The 18,000-nt window shown below is 36.1% G+C and overlaps 1 protein-coding gene and 1 long non-coding RNA gene across 3 annotated transcripts in view; one reads left to right on the forward strand and one right to left on the reverse strand.

Annotated features, from left to right (window-relative positions):
• LOC134665924 (uncharacterized) overlaps positions 1–18,000 on the reverse strand; it is a 33,506-nt gene that overhangs the window by 15,021 nt on the left and 485 nt on the right. The window lies entirely within an intron of this gene.
• Positions 1–18,000, forward strand: part of LOC134665905 (calcyphosin-like protein) — a 59,628-nt gene that overhangs the window by 1,282 nt on the left and 40,346 nt on the right. The window contains exon 1 of one of the 2 annotated variants that reach the window (XM_063522959.1): positions 5,633–5,636. The exons of the other annotated variant lie outside the window; for it this stretch is intronic. The gene's annotated coding sequence lies outside the window, so the exon portion shown is untranslated. Of the gene's footprint in view, positions 1–5,632; positions 5,637–18,000 lie in introns of those variants that run through there. 2 annotated transcript variants of the gene reach the window in all.

Genomic DNA, 18,000 nt, shown 5'->3' on the forward strand with positions numbered 1-18,000 from the left:
GAAATATTTTGTTGACGTTAAATTACACATGATACCATGTGGTATTTTACATGATTATACCATAAATATTATAATACTTGACTGCAATTGGCGTAAATACGCGCTTCACGCTTGAGTTGGTGAGCTGTCAGATAACATTTGTAAGTTTCTAAGTTAATGTCCAATGTTCTCCCTCTATTTTCTCATCTTTGTTTTCGAGTCAGACAACGTTTCAGATGCGTTGCATACAGGCACGGTACTCGTTGCATAAAATAATATAAATAAGATACGGAAGTTGTTTCGAAATAATTTTTCCTCGTAGTAACTCGAGCATTTCTTTTTTCCGGCAGTACAGCATTATTTTTAACTCGTAAACCGACAATTCTTCCACGTACAGCTCACACAGCGAAAAGGGTTGTTCTCGCCCGGGGCGACCGGGGAACTCTTGAAAAAACCCCAAACGCCCCGTGCGGGCATAACGCGAAATAAATTGCCTCGCCGTGGACCCGGCAAGTTTTACGAGGCAAAACCTCGCCGTAATGCGAAATGTTGTTAAACATCAAGAAATACCGTCGGCTTCATACCCCCTACCCCCAAATTCATTTAAAAGAAACCCAAACAAACTGGCATAAAACCAACACTAAAAAGCGAAATGAAAGATGTTGAAAAATACGCTGGACGGTCCAAAGAACCAGTTTACATGAGCCACGCTCCTGATGGTTAAATAATTGGTACCACTGATGTCGATTCATTTTTTGCTCTGCCACTTAAAATGTAAAGTCGTCTTTTAAATGAAGCTCTGGCGCGTCCGGCCGCGCATTCTCTTGTAATTATTGGTTCAGAATAAAAGGTAATTTGGACCTCGTGTAATAACATAGTATTTGGCTTTGAGCAGCCGGCGTTGTCTCAGGCGGAGAAAGTACTTCAGAATGAGTTCTGTTACAATTTGTTTTCATTTCACTGACATCTGACCTTTCTTTCGGCACCTAGTTAATGCTCACGCGCTGAAATCCATTCCGCTTTTCAAAGCAACTGTTAAATCTAGATCAGGTTACCATAGGGCAACGAAAAGACGTGCACGCCTTTTCTAGGTTTATTAATACCAACACCAACATTGTCATGTTGGTGACATGACATTATGCTAAGTATCTTTGGAGCCTTCGATTTGTGTGTTCTTGTTTACGCTCGTTACGGTTATAATATGATAAACATTGCTCTTGCTTAATAAATATGAAAATACTAGTGAACATGATAACGCATCGCATCAGTTAGGGGTCAGGCATCAGCCAGCAGTAGGGATAGTAATTAAGTGTGAGAAGGGTCGAGGTGTTGTTTAAAATGTGCACCTAAAATATTTTACCTGCTCTCGGGGACCATTTCATAAAAAAATAATTGCTACGAGCTAGATGAGTTTGCCGATAAACAGAGTAAAAAAAAAAAACAAATTATGGTTATCGTTTCAAAGCGGTGTTAAAGTTGATTTATGTTGGCTACATAATATTTCATTACGTTTTCGATATATTGGTTTGTTCTTTTCGAAAATCGTTGCCTATATAAAATATTCAAAGTTATCAGACTGGCTATAGGATTCCGCCTGTTTGGAACAAAAATAAGACGTTAAGGGATGTACCATAATTCCCTATTGATAATTTTAATCGCCATATATCCCAAATTGCAATTTTTGAAAGGAAAAAGCACAACGCTGTTAATGCCTAGTACAATCGCACACACTCTTAACTGTCCATCGGTAGACCTTATGCCTTATGCCTTTTGTAATAAAGTCCACCGATGAACAGTTAAAAGTGTTGCTGTTTTAACCTATTACATACAATAGCCAGCAGAAAACAATACTAAAAAAATTGTCGGGTTTTTAGGGTATCGTAGTCTGTCGTAGCGGCTTTTTAGTAGGTACGAGTATTATAATTGTGTACAGATTTTGAACATTTCGGTTAACTGTATCCAAATTAAACCTACAACTAATAAAATTAACAGTCCAATTTAATGACTAAAGTCAAAAATAAACTGTCTCATTTGAAATAGATCTGTAACTAGTATAACTCGACTGAACAATTTCCAACTACCGTTAACTAGTTAGACACAGTGGCTTTTACCTCGTCTATATTCATAAAGGTAGCCGACTTTGACTGACACTTGCCGACACTAATTACTGCTAGACCCTTTAGTACTTTAACTCGGCTTAACCGCTGGGGATCCTGGTTTCGGGAGATTAGCTGAAGTACGCCATACGTTAGGTATGTGGTTACTTTGTGTAAATTTACAGATTGGGATACCTAATTTCTGAAAGTTTTGCCCTTAATCAATATAGCATTACGTTAAATCGTTAATTAGTTACGACATCTCAGAAACACAGAAATGAAAGATTTCTGATACCAATTTGGCTTAATCCCAATGCGTAGATACACATTTCCCTCCAACAGTTTGAGTCGTCGGGTAAATCGTCGGGTGACAAGCAAAAGTCACTAACTAAAACCATTGAAATTATTGGACAATAAACCGTGTTACAAGTGTAATAAAGTGCATTGTTACTTTAATTTTTTGATAGTACTTAGTGACTTTTGCTTGTCACCCGACGATTTACTTAAAAGTCAGCCAGACTCAAACTGTTGGAGGGAAATGTATACCTACGCATTGGGATTAAGCCAAATTGGTACCAGAAATCTTTCATTTCTGTGTTTCTGAGATGTCGTAACTAATTAACGATTTAACGTAATGCTATATTTTCAAATACTATTAGATTCAAATGGATCGAAATCAACTTAGGATTTGTTTATGCTAATCTGTATCTATTTGTTAACTAAATGACAGAGCATTGCAATCTCAACTAAAATCTTGATAACTTATCTCCCCAATACGGTCTCTCCTCATTGATATTCTACAAGCGTAACCATTTAAATGTGACCTTTCATTTCTCACAGTAAATACTCACTGAGGGACCATATAATTACAATCAGTTTTCATTAAGGGACCCTTAAATGGATTTCGGGTCCATTTAGTGTCATTCTAATATAACTGTATCTGTTGGTAATCCTAGATGGAATAAATTAACGACCAGCTTCTACTTTATGTAACGTCTGTCCAACTTAAACTAAACACAAACGTCTGTCAATCTTAACCATTATTTTGAGATTTGTATTTGTTGGAAAGAGGTACTGATGCTGGATAATAGATTTCGTTACATTTAGAAACCATTAGTTGAAATCATACTGTTTTTAAGTTTGCGTTACATAGGAACACTCTTTAAAACCATTTACAATAGCCCGAAATGGACGCAAACATTACCCTCCTTCTGATGCAGTCGGGTAAAAATTGAACTACCTATTTTTAATAGCGAACATATCCATTGTTCACATCACTGTTCCATCAAATTACAACGGGCTCTAATGCCTAAGTTAGAAACGGCCTAATTTAGGTCAGATTTCAATGGTGATCAACTGAGAGCTGCTGCGGTAAATTCTGAGAGGGTCAAGAGGCTGATTCTGTTCCAAATTTTGATAATGTTTTCATCTCATTCTGATACGATCTTGATCACCTCGTGTCTCCACCAGGCAGAGAGTCACCAGGCATCTCACGCGCACTAAAAAGTACAAGCTAAATGCAGATTGCTTTTCGTCAGCACGAGTCAGCATGAGCCGCTAACTCTGATAGGGGCTCGCGGTTAAGGTCGTATAAAAATAAGATGTCAAATTGCTAAAACAGAATAGGCCTCCAAGACGGGATTCAGAGAATATAGGCCTTGTATCTCTACAAGTTACTTCACAAATTAAGGGCATTAAGTTAGGGCCTGCCTTGGGCGGGGTGGAATAATTAAATATTGCGGTTAGAACAACTCCGAGTAGCAAACAGTTGACACTTTGCTTTATTGGGTTGATTTTCGGTTGATGTCCTAGTCGTTCATTTTGTGGAGGGCAATGTGCATATTAAAGAGGGAGATATTGTCTTCAGTGTTTTGTAAGCATCAAATAGATAGTGACGGCAAAAGTGGCCAAATATATCGTAACATTGTATCCAAATCAAGCGTACTTGCTGAATATAATACTATGCTAAATTTAGGTAAGTACGTTATTAATTATTATTTTGTTGAAATATGTAAAAACAATTATTAAAGCGGAACAAAAGTAACTGTTAACCTATATAGCCACTTCAAATATTAATCTAATAAATTAGAATCTAATTAGTTCAAACAAATTAAACAGAAGTATCAGATACTCACTTAAAACGTACAAAGCCCCTAAAAATTCCCGAATCCCAAACAATCCTTTCAGCAAACTGCTGGAAAGGGTCGACTATCCGCCCAGAATCAAATATCTTCACACGCCAACAATTTTAATACCACCTACAGCTATAAATTTTAGAAAATTTAATCCCTTTATCGTGCCCGTGCCTTTTGTTGGGTCCAAACCGAATAGGTTTAGGATTAGGCTCTGAAAGGGCTGTTTTGGAGATTTTCTCTGGACGGGGATTAGCTACGGGCTTTGCCATGACGTACCGTGTCACATATATTCTATTAATTTCTATAAGCAACGCATACTGTTCAGAGTTTTGTTGTGTTAAATATGCTTACAGATATACTTAGTACTGATAAAGATTGGCCTAGTTTTGTAACGGGTTGTATTTATTATACCTAGTTATAGGTATCAATAATATGAACGCAAAATTTAGCCGTAGGTACCTATATTTTACAAACTTTACGAAAAAGTGACGGACGTGATAATTTGTAATGAAGAAAGGTGCTTTTGGTAATTAAACAATAGTTTAAAGTAATTTAAGTCTTCATTATTGAAGAGAAACAATTTCGTTTGCATTCAACGGAGTATCCTATATTATATGTAAACAATAATACAATTAAAAATACACTACATAATCTAAACATAAAAATAATTAAAAACTAAACTTAAATATAAGCAAAATAATATAGACAAAGAAAAAAGAATTAAACTAATTAACTAAAAGTACCTAAAAAGTAAAAAACCTACAAATAAAATATTGGCCCCAGGTCCGTGCCTATTATATGTTGTTGTTTGTATATCGCCGAATTCGCCGAGCTGTGTGTATGCGGCATACAGCGGAATATTCGAGGTTTAATCCGCACAGAATGCGACGCAAGCCACTGAACATGTAATTGTGTTTGTTCGTTCTGTCAATACGTTACGGCGTGTACGCAGAAATTAATTTAATTCCGAGAACAATGATACGAGGATTTATTGATATTAGTTTAACAAGTTTGCTTTGAACATGCGTTGTTTAAGAAGTTGGTAATAATCTTGATTTGAGGAAGTAACTTTCAACTCTATAGTCCGTTTTTTTTAGCATTAGAAAGAACTTCGCAGAAGTAAGCGTGTGGTTCCAAATCCAGCACTTTTAGTGGTAATCATTCGAAGTAAATTATATGTATTGACCATTTTACATTAGATAATTCAATAATTATTAATAATTAAAGAGCCTGTTAATAACTGCACGCTTGCTTCTGTGGAGTTCTTTCTAATGCTAAAAAAAACGAACTATAGCTATGTCATATCTAGAATTATGAAGTAAATTCAGCAGACAGTAGTAGTGGCGATGTACAGTGTTATATCATCATTCATTATCAATAGTAAAATTAGTACAGCAGTAAGTAGCTCTTGCATTTTCGAGCGATCGAGAGGCAGCTAACGATTTTCGATTTTGCAATGTTGGCGGTAGCCCGTGAGACGATAAAAACGCTCCTTTATTCACTTCAATGAATAACAGAACACTTGAGTTCTATTTTCATTCGAACATGCAAACTCTTGAAGAACTTTAAAGCCTCAGTTTTAAAGTTCTTTCACTTCAGCCTTATTCACTTTACTTGCCGCTCTCGAAACTTGGCTGTAGCTGTAAATAAAGTCAGCCGTAGTAATTATTTAAAGAAATTCCAGAGATTCTAAGATATAATTAAAATATGAAGTATTTTTTATAGAATTTACATATATTTTAAAGGAGTACACAGTACTGTAAGTATGTACTGTCAGTTTTGCTAAAAAAAAGTTCCAGTTGATATTAGAAGAGATAAAGCCACGTTAAAAAATTCGAGCCAGCGAAATTTTATACTTTTGCCATAGGACGCATTTTGATCGAGTTAACTTCTTTCTGCACGTCGCATAATGGTCAGTTTATGTCGAATACATGCTACTGTCCACATCTGTCGTGTTATGGTACTTATTGTGCACCAACACTCGCTAATTACCTGGCTTTGCACACAACGATCGGTCTATTGTCCCAGCTAATTTGGACGTGTCGGGCGGACTAACGAAAATTCACGAAACATTTTGACCTCATGCCTAGTATAACATGAGATCGGGAACCGTTGAAACAATACGTATAGTGAGATCATGTCTACCGAGCTCGTGAGGTGAATACACTTTTACACCGAAATTGCGCGCTGAATCTCGGAATTGGCGTAAAGCTAGCTAAATAGGATTTATTTTACTGTGTGTTGCTGTGATACAGTGGTCAGCGAACATACGCTATTGAGTAAAGCAGTTTATTAATGGATGCTGTGAAATGTTCTCACTATAAACGTGAGGCGGCCTAGCAATTTACTGTGGTTTAAGTGTATCAATAAAGTGATAAAATACTGAAACTGAGCTTTCTGATAAGTATACCTCATGATAAATTAATTACAGGTAATAAATCAAATATTTTAATAGACTGCAATTGTGTTATGACCGAGCTTGGACATTAATCTCATTACAGCAGACAATAAACACCTTTTGTTGTAAGCTTGCAAGCAAAACAATAACGTAATTCTACTACGTTAGACCAAGCACAAACATGAATTACATGAACAACGCACTAGCAAAATAATATATGTATACATATGTTAGTAACCAATCAACGCATTTAAATCAGTTATAAGTAATTAAATCGTCAAAATATCACACGACTGATGTATTTTATCGGGACCGTCACGCACGGGCTTTTAGGCTTATTTGATTTTTCATTTATCACTGTTGCTCGTATAAATATTTCTAGACTAAGAAATTTTTCGACATTCCGATATTTCATGTTTGATTGTCTGTGTTGGTTTGCGTTCAAGCCAGGTATTTAATTGATGCAATTAATGATGCAAGCTTCCTGTGGTCAATTCATTCCATGGTAAGTTATCAGTTATCACTATATCGATTGATGATGTAGATATGTGCAATCATTGTAATAATGTGTGAAATAATTTGATGGATACACACCATGTGTTGTGTGTAAAGTAAACTGAAAAATCTAATAACACTGTACCTAGAAGCAAATACCTACTTAGAGAAACTGAAACCATCTATGATTTATTTAAAGCCTTCTCTCTTATTGGATATTATTCATATTTACACAAGATACGAATATAAATCGAATACACAATATACATATGCTGTTACAAATAGCTTATCAACTACTTGCAGAAATATTCCAAACTTTACACAAACCCTCGAAATTTTATGCAAATTTGTCACTCGATCGCACTACATCGGAATACGTACGCACTAGCGATGACTGTTCCGTGCTCGAAATCAATTTAATTTTACGATCCGGCTTGTTTTTCTGCTCACGTCTAAAAGTAATCCAATATCAGCCGATAGTCCGCCATCCCGTAATCAAATGCTTTAGACAATCCCTTAGGTGAATGTTATTAATTTAAAATCCATTTACAAATGGCGGACGGGGCCCGCGAGAGCTCCCCCACTGTAAAACATCCTGATGAATATTTTAGTTGCAGAATTTATACGTTTCGAAGAACTGTTTACATAGGCTCTCTTTCAGAAGAATTGTAGACGGCTACATCTAAAAGTATATATAATATTCCATTAATAAGTTTACAGTCAGGAAAGCAATAAGTTTATTCTCACGGGAAATGAGCTAGAATTATTTTAACAGTTTCAGTCAATTTTAAAGTTATTAAAAAACGGTTTTCTGTATGTTTCATTGCACGCCAACAGCTATTAAGTTAGTGTTTAATAAATAGTAAAACAAAACAAATGTATTATTACTAGGTAGGAACAACTAAATAAAATGAGTGAGTAAATTGAGTCTGTTAGTCCAAGCTTTAAACTGTCTGCTGCTCATAAAACTGGGATCATTTTACGCAAGCTCTTTTATTTTTCTAACAACGGGTAGTTTTTACGAACTATCCGTGTTTATTGTTACCAAAGAGTTTCAAAAGCTATCTGTGCAGGTAATATATGGAGAGTGACTCAGAATAATTAGATAAGTGATATTAAATTTATTGATAATTTTGGAAAACTATAAAAGTTTTAAGCCCCAAAATTAATAACTATTTTTCAAATTAGAAGCTAATTAAGGAGTGATTGTGTCTCCCCACAATGCACGACTTGGCATGAAAATGTAAAAGGGAATTATTTAGGGATAGTTAAGTAATTGTATAATTTCATACAAATTATTACTATCGCATTGAAATAGTAATGTAATTCAATTATAAATACAGGCGGTAAAAGTGAATTATGATTATTAAGTGTTTGATTTTATTTTGTATAGATACGAATATTTATTTAGACGGTCATACATATTCTGGATTTAATTTCGGACAGAGGCATAGGCACGTGACTGGAATGACCGTTAATTACGTTTTCAGGTTGTTTTTTCCAGCGATGAAAGCCCGACCCCCGGTTTCGTATGAAAGAGACAATATTTCTGATTAATGGCAACATGGCCCGTGATTTATCGTAACGATTATATTGCGTGTTACCTACGCAATTTGCAACTTGCAACCCTTGTTCTACAGTAAATAGTTTGATTTAACTAAAATGTAGGAGCTAGCGTTCTTGATGCTTTGAATAGGGGTTTAATTTGAGTATGTTGCTGAAGATTTAGTAAACTAAATCCTGTATCGTAAGTACCTTCCTAAAGGAAGGTACGATACAAGCTGGTGCGGCAGGCTGTATATTTATTTTTGAAATCGGGTGGGGTCAAAAGAACATCACAATATAATTCGTTTTGCCTCTAGTGTAATAAACAGTATCAATATCACTATAACGTGGGCGTTTTCCCAATAGTTCGGCGTATACTTTTTCATTACAATTTATTGAAATTAGGAAAATATATAATAATATAGGTACCTACCTACTTATTTAATGGCCGTTGCCGTTACTGAATTTAAGCTATAAATCCATGATTCCAGGGAGATGCTTCCTGTTTTGCACCTAAGTAAAAAATTAAAACAAAAATAATAAGTATTAGGCAATTTAGGCACCTACCACGTGCATCGTGCAGTCAACTACAGAGAAAAAGATACCCCCGTCTAGCGATGGGCGAGTCGAGTTATCTGATTCGAATAATCCGAATCAACCTACAGATGAGTTGATTCGAATCAAGACTATTGGCAATCCGAATCAACTCGGCCACTAAACTGACTGGTAACTTGGTATCCGATCCGCTGACTCGGCGAATGAATCGCCAATTCACCAACTCTCCGAGCCGAGTCAACGCTACGCTAAGGCCATTCAAAAATAAACCTTAATTCGATAGCCCGAAGGTTCTTTTTAAAACAACTGCCGCTTGATTCGCCATCCCGAGTCGAGTTCACTGGTAGTATGGCCATTGAAAAATAAACCTTAATTCGGTGTCCTGAAGGTTCTGTTTACAACAACTGCCGCTTGACTCGTTTGCGGCTCCGCGGCCCGTGACCTTGTCGCGAACCACGCAAACCGTCGAGTCGAGTCAGTTCGAATTTCAACTCGGATCAGTGGCCGAATCGATTCGAATGATTCGAATCGAAAAAAAGTGGACTCGTCACATCGTTGCCCCCGTCTGCATTGAAATTCGTAGACAGAAGGGTACTTTTTCTCTGCAGCTGACATATATATATACATATATGGTTCTCCTAAAGTGAAAATTGAATAAAACGAGCATGGCTCCAAAAATGCGGATGACAAATGAATCGCGGAGTGCCGACACGTGTGGAGGACATCCATTAGTTCCGATCAGAGACTTTTGTCAACGACTAGACATAATGACCTGGGTGTTGAGGGCATCATCATCGTCATTGTCAAATATAGGTAATTTAAGTTTTTTACAAGCTCTCCCAATTTCCATGGAACAGAATAGTAAACTTTTAGAAAACTTGGCAGGGAGTTTAATTCGAAGACGTTACGTGGGTTGAAAATTCCTTTGATACCGTACCGTGACGACCTCTATCTACGTGTGAAGATGAAAATGCTTTTGGTGGTGATGTGAGACTACTGAGTGTACTGAGCATGTCAAGCCTCCTAAAACCAAGGGTTTACCCTCACCGCGTACGATGCCGCGAGATTTGCTTGCGCATACAACCACGGAAGAGACCTAGAGATGTGGCTCACCCAGAAACACTATACTTTAAGGTGGTAAAAGTATCACTGACTTTCATTGCCGACATCACTAAATTACAAAACTGTCATTTTCATGAAAACAAAGTGTTAGACTCATATTTACACATGAAAATCCGCCACAGGAAATAAAACACAAGCCATTTCTTCCCAATTCAAAGCCATTCCAGCCGATGCACTCTCGGGCCGTTTGAGCATAATTATTTGGCAAAGTTCCGCCATTATGGGTTATTGCCGGTAGTGAGCCAGTAAAACTGACAGCCGGTGAGTAATGTAAGCCCTGAACACTATGACAAGAAGTCGAGGGTAGCGGAAACAGAACTTATAAACTATGATCGATGAGCTCACAGATAAGTTAAAAATTTTATGTAAATAAATCTTCGTTTATTTAAATCTACGCTATGTTTGCGCCGAATTGGCAGTGATAATGCATACATAACCCATAGGAGCCCCATTCTTGACGGATAAGTAGATAATACCTATACTTACTATAACTACTTAGTCATAAAAACTTAGCATGGACGGACTCTACATATAGTCTGCACGGAAAGAGAAGAGTCGTCAAATGTTTGGGATCCTATACATTCTATGACTATTATATTTCCGCACAGACTATACCCATACAATACCTACATACGTATACTGTCTGTGAAAGGCAAACTAATAAGATTTTGCATGACGTGAAAAGTCAGTTATTGTGGCCGTATATAATTATATACTCGTAAATTATGTTTCTTATGAATCTAGGAAGATCTGTCTAATGTTACAATTTACATTTAAAGTTCGCTTTCTCGGCTAAACAAAGCAAACATGAACAATACATCATCTAGTATGACTCACGAAGTTGGGGAAGCTCAGATGAATCAGATCGATGCTGCTGTAGCTGTATAGACTTCTACCTTACTCAGTATTAAAACGACTGAAGTTGTAGACCTTGTATGCACATACGTCGTTTTAACACAGAGTACTCAGGATTTCTAGACGCCAGTTGTTGTTACATACTTGTTACTAGAGCTGTAGCAGTCGAAGATGATAGTATACCACAGCACTGCTATAATGAGATAAGTTACCTCTGAGCAAGTTTCTAAGGATGTAATGTATAAAGTAAACGAGAGTTTTATGCCTATGATAGCGTGTTCTACGTCTACTTTTACTACTCTTGTTGGTTTACGATAACTTATTTCTCACATAGGTGCTTGCCGTTTAAATATGATACGTACTTTTTGTGTCAACTTTGATGGAGTTATTTTTATAGTACTAATGCAATAACGTAAGTATATTATTATAATCGACACTCTCTAATCAAATAATATTGTAACATCTGTATACTGACATTGCACAATCTGACATTAAATGATTACTTACTTACTTAATTGTATGGGCATTTTCTCTTACGATAGATATCATATAAGAATATCAAAAAAATAGATAATTTAAGGCTTGTACAATTTTCACAAGCAAATTTTCAAGTGTACCATAACCGCCTATACAGGTAAATAATCCATAAGTTTCAGTTCGTGCATTTTAGCCGTAATATTAGGCCACCAAACGAAGGAAAAACAGGGGAAATAATTCGTGTATGAGCGAATTTTGGCATAGTTGTAGGTCAAGGTGCCTTACACAACATATTGAAAGTACTGGTGGATGGGGGGTGTGCTAACGGGTGGAGGGGGGTTAAAAGGTCCCTTTTTTTAGGTTTTCGTAAATAACTCGTAAACGGTGGCTCATAGCAAAAAATGTTCTTATACATAAGTAATCTATATAAAATTGCCTACAAGAAAGATTCCGTACACTTTTTTGCTAGGATCAATATTCAAGAAGATATCAACACGGGAACGTTAATTAAAATCAATTTTGTGGTCTGTTTTTTTATATTTTCGTATATAACTCGTAAAGAGTGGCCAATAGCAAAAAATGTTCTGAAACGTAAATAATCTACACAAAATTTCCTACAAAAAAAATATAGTACACATTTCGCAAAGATCAATATTTATAAGGTTACTAAAGAAGGAATGTTATTTATAATCAGTTCTAAGGTTCATTTATTTTAGTTGTTCGTAAATAACTCGTAAACGGTAGCTGATAGCAGAAAATGTTCTACAACACAAATAATCTACATAAAATTTTCTACAAAAAATATATTGAATACTTTTCACTAGGCTCAATATTCAAAAAGTTACTAAGCGAGAAAGTTAATTATAATCAATTTTAAAGTATCTTTTTAGTTTTTCATAAACAACTGGTAAACGGTAGCCCATATCAAAAAATGTTCTGTTACATAAATAATCTACATAAAATTTCCTATAAAAAATATACGAAATATTTTTCCCTGGGACTAATATTTCAAAAAATATAAAAGGGGGAATATTAATTACAATCACTTCGCAGGTCCCTTTTTTTGCTTTTTCATAAATAACTAGTAAACGGTTGCCCATTGCAAAAAAAAACGTTATACAGTGGAACCTGGATAATTGCAATCTCAAGGGACCGGCCATTTTTTGTCAATTAACCAGGTTTTTCATTTAAGCAGGTCGCGTCAATTAACGAGGTTCAAAAAATCGTTGTGTCAATTATAGAGGTTTTCATTAATAGAGGTTGCGTTCTGACAAATTTCTTTTATGGAGGTGCAAATAACCATTTAAAGTAGATTTACACGCTTACGTTCTGGGTTTCTGGTCTATAGGTATATTGCTTCTGTCTATACTTGCACTTTTACACTACATTAATTACCACTTTATTTTCTTATCATTTGGGTTTAAAAAAAACCCTTGAATTGTAAAAGAAAGTTTAAAGTTTTGTTAGAATGTAAAAAGCATACCTACTTTGTTTTTTATTGATCAAAACTATTTCACCTACTGCAGGCTGTGATAGATACCCAATAAATAAATTGAATTCTGGATGGAGATATAAATAAAATGATCATTGCTATTAAAATATTGTTTCTGATGTCTACAACTACATTATTTCAATTACAGAGGTAATAAGTAAGACTCGTTTCAATAATAGAGGTAAAAACAAGAGCAAAAATAACGGATTTTTTTAGCACAGTATCAATTATAGAGGTCTTAAGTTGCGATGTGGTCAATTATAGAGGCAAAATTACGAAAAGCACTAAGATCTAAATTGCAATTATAGAGGTTCCAAAATTTCAATTATAGAGGCCTTTTGGTCTTAAGGGACCGGGACCGGACTTTTGGTTGCAATTATTGAGGTTTTCCATTTATCCAGGTGCCAATTAACCAGGTTTCACTGTACTTAAATAATTGTGATAAAATTCTCTACAAAAAATATTATTTATACTTTTTCGCTAGGATCAATATTTCATGAGATATTAAAGGGGGAAATTTAATTTTAATCAATGTGTCTGTTTTTTTTTTTTTAGTTTTTCGTAAATAACTTGTAAACGGCGGCGCATAGCAAAAATTGTTCTTATACATAAATAATTAACATAAAATTGCCTACAAGAAAGATCTAGTACACTTTTTCGCTAGGATCAATATTTAAAAAGATACTAAAGAGAGAAATTTAATAATAATCAATCTACACATAATAGTAACTTTATTTTTAAGATTGGGACGTATAGTTCTATAAATAAAATTTCTAATTATCTTCTAAAACTACAAAATCATCATCATCATCATTGCTGACGGTGATTTCGATGAGGGCTCCGTTAGTGCATGAGCCAGAGAATACACCGCAGACACTGGAGCACGAAATTCCTGCTTTCCGGCAGATGCATCGCGCCCCACACCCGGTCGTGCATCGGCAAAATATGGTGTTGAGAATGGAGTTAGGTGCCACTGGGTCGTTGGTTGTCACCCTTTTGACGTTTCCTGCAGTAGTGAAGTCGACAGTAGCATTATTGCAACGCGACAATAATGCCGACTGCATTACTGCCGCAATTGTCAAAATCAATGTTGCTTAGTAGATATTTGCTATTTGCGACAGTAATGCAGTCGACAGTAATGCGGTTGGCAGTAATGTCCCGGTGGAATACTGTAGCAGTAATGCTGGCGTAGTCTGAATCCAAACGGTACCTTAAGGCTGATATGAAAGATGTAGTAGTAGAAATTTTCGCTGTCTTCGGGTAAGTCTCGGTAGCTCAGTTGGCTTGGCAGAACAATGGGTTGGTTCCAGAGTGTATATAATCTTTTTTGTATGAAATTTTATGTAGATTATTTATGTTCATGAATATTTTTTTGTTATGGGCCACCGTTTACGAGTGGGAGCATAAAATTGATTATAACTAACTTACCGGCTTTAATATCTTTTTTACTATTGATCCTAGTGAAAAAGTGTACGGAATCTTTCTTATAGGCAATTTTATGTAGATTACTTATGTACAAGAAATTTTTTTGGTATGAGCCACCGTTTAAGAGTTATTTACGAAAAACTAAAAAAAGGGACCTTTAAACCCCCCTCCACCCGTTAGCACACCCCCCATCCACCAGTACTTTCAGTATGTTGTGTAAGGCACCTTGACCTACAACTATGCCAAAATTCGCTCATACACGAATTATTTCCCCTGTGTGGCTGTTTTTGGTCTTCATTTGGTGGCCTATATTATTATTACGGCGGCGTAGTAAACACGGCGGATATAAAAGTTGAACATACGAACAGGGCCATAATTTTCACGGGAGTCGTAAAGAGTCGGGCGCCATTTTGGAATGGAACACGGCGCGTGTTTTGGCGGGAAACCCCGATGTTTGTTTTCCTTTGTATAACAACAGGGTGCGCTCTGGCGCGAGTGAATTCTGTGCTTCATATTAGTCATATTACAAATTGAATTACAGCTAGAGATGTAGACAAAGACATAGACATAGACATAGAAAAACTTTATTTAACATCACAAACATGACATGAATGGTACATTTGAACATAAAATCTTAAAAAACTTCTAAAACAAAATTAAATTTATGTTAACATATAAACAAAACAGCGTGATGTTAAAAAGGGGCTCGACTCAGCATGATGTTGCAGTAAAATTAACTGCAACGCTGATTTTCAGTCGGACCCTAATAAAATAATAAAGAACCTAAAGTAAATAAAATATGTGACGGAACGGAGCGAGGAGTGCAAGTTATAAAAATATATGTGTACCTTACAGTGCATTCTATGTGTGTTCTATAGTTTGTGTACAGCATCATATTTAAAAGAAGTAACGTTTTGTGTATATAAATTGGGATATATATATTGAGTGTGAAGTGCATAAGTATTTGTTAAAAATATAGCTTAATGTAATGTTTGGCTGGGCTATTATCAGAGATAAGAAGGTAGGTAAGAGGGTATTGCTCTACCGCCAAGAGGAAGTTCGTTTTGAATCTGAAGAAGGTGTTGCTTAAGTCGGGTTTTGAAACTATGAAGACCATTTAATGTCTGTAGTGGTGGAGGAATATTATTCCAACACTTAGTTGCTGTGTATTTAAAACTACCTCGAAAAGCGGTGGTGCAGTGATGTGAAGCTACTAATTTGCTGCTGACCGATCTAAGGCCATATTTCATTGAGGTGTTTGAGCGCCAGGTGAACTTTTCAAAGAGATACTCCGGTTTTGCAAACTTTACTACACCGAACAATAAGGAAGAAAGATGGAGTTCTCTTCTGTAAGCCATTTTGAGAATGCCTGATGAATTTAAATAAGGAGTCACATGCGCTCGCGGGGGAATTCTAAAACAATAACGCGCACATGCATTTTGGACTCTTTGTATGATCCGGTCTGTCCGTGCTAATAAGCGGCAGAGGCAGAGTAAGATAAGTACTGGTTATAATTAGAGCTGTCAAGCGCATAGCCTTCCGGTGGTAAGATTATGGTTAGTTCGTGTGTTAGGAATTTATCTTGCTTGATTGCTAAATTTTAGTAGAGTATAATTCCTCTTCGCACTTATAATAAAAGTGCGTGAAGGAACCGAATAGTGAGTATTCTAATGGGTTAATTAGATCTTAGTGGACGTTATTTTTAAATATGTAAATGTTCAAATAATTGAACGTATATCTATGTAATCTAGTGACCGGCGCTAAATAGCTACTTTATGTAAACTGGCACAATCCTAGTCAATATAAATGTGATACACCATCCAAGTTCGTAGGTTGTTTGATTACAAATTACTAATTATAATTACGTTTTGCAGCATTGAGACCGTTAACCGTAATAAACATTTCAACGATTCCAAATTAAGTTTACTATACTCATAACAGATATAAGATTAAGATAACACAGACGTAAACACCTGAGAAAATCCACTTAAGTAAAATCACGCAAAACATTATAACCGTTCTAAATTGCATATGAGCCGTTCCAAAACTACTTATACCGTGGTTGCTATTAACTGCTGGGTTCCGTACAATATAACGATGTATTTTAATCAGTGGGTACATACCATAACACTTAAAACACAAGATCTACCGTTATCTTGCTCCGTGTGATCTATTCATGTGTGTTTTAGAAAGTGTTAATGTCGTATGTATTCCGATGTGTGTGTTGTGTGAGGTGATCGAAAATATTTAGGCTGTGTAAATTAAATATTACGCTCTAGTACCAAACTAAAGGTTTTGAAGAGAAAAAGTAAGTGTTAATGGTACAGTGCCTTCTTTCTCTGAACAGGGAATTTTTAATGTCATTTTTGACCCTCATTACGCAAGTTCTGAATCGGAACTAGATATGATTACATTCCGTTCCGATACTTCCGATACAGCTCTCGATGTTTGCAGTTAACATACTACTATTTTGTTTACTGTGCCTTATTCCGAAACGGGCAACGCAGACGCTGATAGGGAAACTTTGTTATCTAATTGTTGTAGCAGGCAACATTGGAATCACAATTACATTGTTTGCGATTAACGGCGCGGAATCGACCTTATCAAGTGAAACAAAGTGACGTTATTAAAAAGTTTAGCTGTAAAGGCCTTAAATTGCAATGAAAGCTGTTAAAAAAATATTGCTGCTGTTTTTTTCTGAAAAAAATATTTAGGTTGGTAGGTACCTACATAAAATTACAATCCACTGGCGGCTAATCTGGCTACGAGTACTATTAGATTAAGCCACAATGCAGAGGTCCAGCATAAGAAAAAAAAACAACAGAGCAAAACATTTTACGAACTTAATTTGAGCAACGTCAGCGAAATAGTCAACCCCGAGCTCAGTACGAGTCTTTTTTCTGCCGCTCTCTGCGCAGTGTTATTAGGCAATAATTCCATTTTTAATTACACACACTCAGTTTTTGATTTATGATTAATGCATGAAGCTTCACAAAAATATTCAAATGAGGTGTTAGCGCTAACGACGCAGGGGTGAGATGTTTTATCCGTGCCGGCGCGGCGTGGCGGCGGCGGCGGCGGAGGCGGCATTTTAATATGTTTCCGCGCATACATTATCCTAGTGGACACGAGGATATAGTTATGACGAATATAGACTCAATTAAGACCCCGCTACTGAGCTTAAACAGATAGACTGTAAAGACAAACAGAAAAACGGGGAATCGGGGGAAAGGTTTTAGAAGTCGTAATTTGGCCATGGGGATACAGCCAAATTGATGATTATTTTACATTCAAGGTCATCAAGATGATATGACCTCTAATATAGTAATCGTACCTATTTCAATTAGGAAAACGTAGACGAATAGTCTGCTTTTCCCAGTCACAATATGGAACCGATTATGGCTTCAGTGGATAATCGGTATTTTA

This window comes from Cydia fagiglandana, chromosome 7, assembly GCF_963556715.1.
Source record: "Cydia fagiglandana chromosome 7, ilCydFagi1.1, whole genome shotgun sequence".
Taxonomy (NCBI): domain Eukaryota; kingdom Metazoa; phylum Arthropoda; class Insecta; order Lepidoptera; family Tortricidae; genus Cydia; species Cydia fagiglandana.